This window comes from Halichoerus grypus, chromosome 10 (genome assembly GCF_964656455.1).
Source record: "Halichoerus grypus chromosome 10, mHalGry1.hap1.1, whole genome shotgun sequence".
Lineage (NCBI taxonomy): Eukaryota > Metazoa > Chordata > Mammalia > Carnivora > Phocidae > Halichoerus > Halichoerus grypus.
Window position 1 is genome coordinate 77,014,815 of NC_135721.1, and position 7,940 is coordinate 77,022,754.

Genomic DNA, 7,940 nt, shown 5'->3' on the forward strand with positions numbered 1-7,940 from the left:
ATTTTGGAGGGTTGAGAGAAATGAAGTTCTGCATCAGACTTTTACAGAGAACCCTGTGTGCTAGCTGGCCCTGAAGCAGCTGAGCTGTTTGTTCTAGAGAGGCCTTTTGTTTTTCTCCTTTATTTTATTTTTTATTTTATTTATTTATTTATTTATTTATTTATTTATTTATTTATTTATGTTTTGGGGGGCTAGGACCACCAGTAATTATTGAATAGAAACAATAAGATCGCATATCATTGTTGTATTTTTCTGAGAAACAATATTTACGTCAAGCTCGACACAGACTTGGCCTTGGGATAGGCAGGTAGGGAGCACCAGGAAAATTGCACACAAACACCACTAAGCTGCTCTAACTTTCATTTATTTGTTCCTTTCAACAAACTAAACAGTACCTGCTAGCAAGCCAGGGGAATGGGATGGATGGCTGCTTGGTCCAGAGATGGGTCATTCTTCTGTCTGCATCAGCTGCTGCTCACTCCCAGCTGTTACATCTAGTGACCTTTACTTGTGGATGTCTTCACAAGAGATTGGAGTCATCTTATGGTGTGTGGCAGTTTATAGTCAGCTCAGTGCACTTCAGAGTAAATGCTTGGGGTGTCTGTTTGGTGAGCTGGGCTTATATGCGAACTAAAATGATCCTGAGCACTTTGAGTGCCCCTTCCAGTGTATGGTCTGCAGCTGTATCATCCATATTCTGATTGGTTTCACCCCAAATCACCTAACTAATTTCATAACTGTTTGTATATTTTGCTTACAAATTATACAATTCCTTATCAATATGTTTCAGAACATGGCTGTACTTTCTAAAACGTGTTCATTACAACTTATCTACAACTTTGACGTGAAACTCTATCTTTACAAGCAAGGGAGAATTCCATGTGGGAAAGCCAATTTCAAACACAGCAAAGACTTTATAACCTACATTAAGATATAGGATGAAGTATCTTTTACAAGTACCAATTTATACATAACACACTAGTCTTATTTTTGATTTTAGGGAAAAATGTTTAGTTTCACCATTAAGTATGATGTTAACTATAGATTTTTTTGTTGTTGTTGATGTCCTTAGAGGAAGTTACTTCTATTTCTGGATTGTTGAAAATTTTTATCATGGATGCATGTTGGATTCTGCCATCTACTTAAATTTATATATTTTTCTCATTCTGTTAATATGGTGGATTAGATAGATTATTTTTAAATTTTAAATCACCCGTATACAGTATTGGAATAAACTCCACTTGGTCGTGATTAGTTATCTTTCTTATGTATTGCTAGATTTGGTTTGCTGATATTTCGTTAAGGACTGTGGTATTTAATTTTCTTTTCTTGCAATCTCTTTATCAGATTTTGGTATTAGGGTTAATGTGTACTCTTAAAAGAAGTTGGAAAGTGTTCTTACTATTTTCTAAAAGAGTTTGTATAATATTGGAGTTAATTCTTCTGTAAATGTTTGATAAAAAGTTCTCAGTGAAGTAATTTATGCCTGAAATCGTGTATATTGGGAGTTTTAGATAGATAGATTCAGAGATACAGATAGATATAATGATTGAGGTTTTTTATTTCATTCCAATTTTTCAAGAGCTTGTCTGTTTCATCTAAGTTGAAAAATGTATTTGCCTAAAGTTGCTCATTCTATTACCTTTTATTGTCTTTAGGAAATCTAGCAATAACCCTCCACTCATTCATTCTAATATTGGAGATTTTATTTTCTTTCTTGATCAGTTTGCAATCAATTTAATCAATTTTATTAATATTTTAAAAGAACCAACTTTTGGTTTTGTTAATTTTCTCTATTTTTTGCCTGCTCTGTCTCATTTATTTTCACTATAATCATTATTATTTCCTTCTGCTTAATTTTGGCTTAATTTGCTTACTTTTTTCCAGTCTCTTAAGGCATAAATTTATATCACTGATTCTAAGCTTTTCTTTTTTTCTAATATAAGCATTAAAAGCCATAAACTTCCCCCTAAGCACTGCTTTCGCTGCATCCCACTAATTGGGATGTGATATGTTTTCATTATTATATAATTTGAAATATTTTCTACTTTGCTTTGTGATTCCTTCTTTGACCATGGGTTGTTTAGAAGAGCATAGTTGAATTTCTAAATATTTGGGCATTTTCTAGGTGTTACTGTTTTTCTTTTTTAATTGAATTCCACTGTAGTTAGAGAACATCCTCTGTACGACTTCAATCTTTAAAATGTATTGAGATTTGTTTTATGGCCCAGAATTTGGTCTGTCTTGGGGAACTTTTCATATGTACTTGCAAAGAAGGTCTGTTCTTCTGTTGTTTGCTGGAGTGTCCATGTCATTTAGGTCAAGGTGTTTGATACTGTCTTATACATCTTCTAGATCAATACTGTCCAAAAAATAAATGTAATCTGAGGGGTGCCTGGATGGCTCAGTCGGTTAAGTGTCTGCCTTTGGCTCAGGTCATGATCCAGGGTCTCTGCTCAGTGGGGGGCCTGCTTCTCCCTCTCCCTCTGCCTGCCACTCTGCCTACTTATGATCTCTCTCTCTCTCTGTCAAATAAATAAATAAAATATTTTTTAAAAATGTAATCTGAGCCACATATGTAATTTTAAATTTTCTGGTAGCCACATTAAATCAAGAAAAAAAAAAAGATGGAATTAATTTTTAAATGATATTTTCTCTAATCCCAAATATCTAAACATCATTTTAACATGTGATCAGTATAAAATTACTAAAAAGATACTTTACACTCTTGTTTCATACTAAGTCTTTGAAATTCAGTGTGGATTTTACACTACTCAGTACATCTCAGTGTAGACTCAATTTAACCACATTTCAGGAATTCAGTAGCCACATGTGAATAGCTGTTGTGTTAACAGCAGAGTCTAGATTCTCACTGATTGTTTCTTCTAATTATTTTATTAATTGTTGAAAAAAGGATACTAACTATGATTACAGATTTGTCTATTTCTCCCTTTAGTTTTGTCAGTTTTGCCCCACTTATTTTGAAGCTTTGTTATTAGGTACATCCACATTTACAATTTTTATATTTTCCTGATGATTGGCTCCCTTTTCTCTATGAAATGTTACTTTTTATCTCTGATAAAGAGAGATATCTTGATGTCTGTTATGACTGATATAATCACTCCAGCTTCTTTATGATAGGACTATTTGCATAGCATATCTTTTCCCCTCATTTGAGTTTCAACTTATTTGTGTCTTTCTTTTTTTTTTAAGATTTTATTTATTTATTTATTTGAAAGAGAGAGACTGAATGAGAAAGAGAGAGAGCATGAGCGGGGGGGTTGGGGGGGGAGAAGCAAACTCCCCGGCTGATCAGGGAGCCTGACATGGGGCTCAATCCCAGGACCCTGGGATCATGACCTGAGCTGAAGGCAGACGCTTAACCGACTGAGCCACCCAGACACCCCTATGTGTCTTTCTATTTAAAGTGAATATTTTGTAGAGAACATGTATTTGAGTCCTGCTTTTAAAAATCCAATAATAATTGTCTTTTATAGTGCTCTGTCCACTCACATTTAGTGTACTTGCTAATGTGGTTGGATTTAGATCTGCAATTTTACATATTTGTTTTATATTTTTCTTGTTTGTATTTAATTTTTTTAAACTGCTTTTTTTTTCATGTCTTCTTTTTGGTTAATCTTTTTAGCATTTTGGTTTTTTTTCTATGACTTTATTTCTTACATTATTTTTAAACGGTTGCCTTAGGATTACAATGCACTTTAACTTATTCTACACTACTCAGAGTTAATACTTCATAATAAATATAGAAACTTTGCAATAGTATCATTTCCATTCACCCCCCCATTCATACTGATATTATTGCCACGTATAATAACATATATGGTAAACTCCACAATACAGTGTTGTAAATTTTGCTTTGACCATTCATACATCTTTTAAAGAACTAAAAAAAATTTTTTTTTGTCTTATATATTTACTATTTCTGGCAAAATTTACTTTTTTTTCCTGTTCATTTGAGTAACCACCTGGTGTCATTTCCCTTCAGTCTGAAGAAGTTCCTTTACAATTTCTTGAGTACAAGTGAATTTTCTCAGGTTTTGTTTATCTTAAAATGTTTTTTATTTAATATTTTATCTTATTTTTTGGAAGTTAGTTTTCCTGGACATAGCATCTTGCTTTTTGTGTGTGGGTCTTTTTTTAAGATTTATTTATTTATTTATTTGACACAGAGAGAGAGAGAACAAGCAGGCAGAGCTGCAGGCAGAGGCAGAGGGAGAAGCAGGCTTCCTGCTGAGCAGGGAGCCCGATGCGGGGCTCGATCCCAGGACCCTGGAACCATGACCTGAGCCGAAGGCAGACACTTAACTGACTGAACCACCCAGGAGCCCATTTTTTATGTTTTTTTACTTCAGCACTTTAAAGGAGTCATTCAATTGTCTTCTGGACTCCAGTGTTTCTGGTGAAAAGTTCACAATCTTCAAGTAGTTCTCCTGTATCTGATGTGTCATTTTTTCTGGTTGCTTCAATATCTGCTTTATCTCTGGATTTCAGCAGATCATTATATGCCTATTTTTGTTTTCTTTATATTCATGCTATTTGGGATCCATTGACGTTCTACAGTCTATAAGTCTGTAACTTTGCTGAGTACATTACATCCATCATCTCATTGTGCTACTTATATAACATTCAAAATCTCGCTTAATTCTCATGACATTACAACGTGATATAAACTATTTTATCCATATTTTATAGAAGAGCAAACTGATGCTCAGAGTGGAGAAGAAACTTGCCCAAGACCAAAAATCGGTTAAGTGATAGAGTAAGATTTTGACCTACATCAGTCTGATGCCGCATTCAGAGGACTTGTTTGGTGCCAGTGAAGTCCAGCATTAAAAATGACTAATTGTGGGGCGCCTGGGTGGCTCAGTCGTTAAGCGTCTGCCTTCAGCTCAGGTCATGGTTCCAGGGTCCTGGGATCGAGTCCCACATCGGGCCCCCTGCTAAGCGGGAAGCCTGCTTCTCCCTCTCCCACTCCCTCTGCTTGTGTTCCCTCTCTCACTGTGTCTCTCTTTGCCAAATAAATAAATAAAACCTTTAAAAAAAATAAAAATAAAAATGACAAATTGTGCTTGAGAGATCCATGAAGGTTTTAAAGGTAGGGCAGCTCTTAACCTGAGTCTTGAAGTATGAATAGAGAGAGGAAAAAAAGAGCATTTCTTCTACTTTATCTTCTGTCATCTTTCTTTTCTTCCTTTCCTCATTTCTTTTCCTTCTGATCCACCCCCACCCCAACTTAGGGTTGCTTGTTTAGCAAAATAATCTGCTAGAGCATTTCCTTTAACTTATTTCTTTTTTTTCCCTGTTCTTATTTACTTATTTATTTATTTTTATTATTATGTTATGTTAATCACCATACATTATATCATTAGTTTTTGATGTAGTGTTCCATGATTCATTGTTTGCATATAACACCCAGTGCTCCATGCAGAATGTGCTCTCTTTAATACCCATCACCAGGCTAACGCATCCTCCCACCACCCTCCCCTCTAGAATCCTCAGTTTGTTTTTCAGAGTCCATTGTCTCTCATGTTTCATCCCCCCCTCTGATTTCCCCCATTCATTCTTCCCCTCCTGCTATCTTCTTTTTTTTTTTTTGTAACATATAATGTATTATTTGTTTCAGAGGTACAGATCTGTGATTCAACAGTCTTACACAATTCACAGCGCTCACCATAGCACATACACTCCCCAATGTCTATCACCCAGTCACCCCATCCCTCCCACACCCCACCACTCCAGCAACCCTCAGCTTGTTTCCTGAGATTAAGAATTCCTCATATCAGTGAGGTCATATGATACATGCCTTTCTCTGATTGACTTATTTTGCTCAGCATAACACCCTCCAGTTCCATCCACGTCGTTGCAAATGGCAAGATTTCATTCCTTTTGATGGCTGCATAATATTCCATTGTATATATATATATATATATATATATATATATATATATATATATATGTATACCACATCTTCTTTACCCATTCGTCTGTCGATGGACATCTTGGCTCTTTCCACAGTTTGGCTATTGTGGACATTGCTGCTATAAACATCGGGGTGCACGTACCCCTTCGGATCCCTACATTTGTATCTTTGGGGTAAATACCCAGTAGTGCAATTGCTGGATCGTATGGTAGCTCTATTTTCAACTTTTTGATTAACCTCCATACTGTTTTCCAGAGTGGCTGCACCAGCCCGCATTCCCACCAACAGTGTAGGAGAGTTCCCCTTTCTCCGCATCCCCGCCAACATCTGTCCTTTCCTGACTTGTTAATTTTAGGCATTCTGACTGGTGTGAGGTGATATCTCATTGAGGTTTTGATTTGGATTTCCCTCATACCGAGTGATGTTGAGCACTTTTTCACGTGTCTGTTGGCCATTTGGATGTCTTCTTTGGAAATATATCTGTTCATGTCTTCTGCCCATTTCTTGATTGGATCATTTGTTCTTTGGGTGTTGAGTTTAAGAAGTTCTTTATAGATTTTGGAAACTAGCCCTTTATCTGATATGTCATTTGCAAATATCTGCTCGCATTCTGTCAGTTCTCTTCTGGTTTTGTGGACTGTTTCTTTTGCTGTGCAAAAGCTTTTTATCTTGATGAGGTCTCAATAGTTCATTTTTGCCCTTGCGTCCCTTGCCTTTGGCGATGTTTCTAGGAAGAAGTTGCTGTGGCTGAGGTCGAAGAGGTTGCTGCCTGTGTTCTCCTTTAGGATTTTGATGGACTCCTGTCTCACATTTAGGTCTTTCAACCATTTTTGTGTGTGGTGTAAGGAAATGGTCCAGTTTCATTCTGCATGTGGCTGTCCAATTTTCCCAACACCATTTGTTGAAGGGACTTTCTTTTTTCCATTGGACATTCTTTCCTGCTTTGTCGAAGATTAGTTGACCATAGAGTTGAAGGTCCATTTCTGGGTTCTCTATTCTGTTCCATTGATCTATGTGTCTGTTTTTGTGCCAGTACCATACTGTCTTGATGATGACAGCTTTGTAATAGTGCTGGAAGTCCGGAATTATGATGCCGCCAGCTTTGTTTTTCTTTTTCAACATTCCTCTGGCCATTCAGGGTCTTTTCTGGTTCCATACAAATTTTAGGATTATTTGTTCCATTTCTTTCAAAAAAGTGGATGGTATTTTGATGGGGATTGCATTGAATGTGTAGGTTGCTCTAGGTAGCGTTGACATCTTCACAATATTTGTTCTTCCAATCCATGAGCATGGGACGTTTTTCCATTTCTTTGTGTCTTCCTCAATTTCATTCATGAGTATTTTATAGTTTTCTGAGTACAGATTCTTGGCCTCTTTGGTTAGATTTATTCCTAGGTATCTTATGGTTTTGCGTGTAGTTGTAAATGGGATCGACTCCTTAATTTCTCATTCTTCTGTCTTGTTGGTGTATAGGAATGCCACTTATTTGTGTGCATTGATTTTATATCCTGCCACTTTACTGAATTCCTGTATGAGTTCTAGCAGTTTTGGGGTGGAGTCTTTTGGGTTTTCCACATAAAGTATCATATCACCTGCAAAGAGTGAGAGTTGGACTTCTTCTTTGCCGATTTGGATGCCTTTTATTTCTTTTTGTTGTCTGATTGCTGTGGCTAGGACTTCCAATACTATGTTGAATAGCAGTGGTGATAGTGGACATCCCTGCCGTGTTCCTGACCTTAGGGGGAAAGCTCTCAGTTTTTCCCCATTGAGAATGATATTCGCTGTGGGTTTTTCATAGATGGCTTTTATGATATTGAGGTACGTACCCTCTATCCCTATACTGTGAAGAGTTTTGATCAAGAAAGGATGCTGTACTTTGTCAGATGCTTTTTCTGCATCTTTTGAGAGGATCATATGGTTCTTGTTCTTTCTTTTATTAATGTATTGTATCACATTGATTGATTTGCGGATGTTGAACCCCTTGCAGCCCAGGAATAAA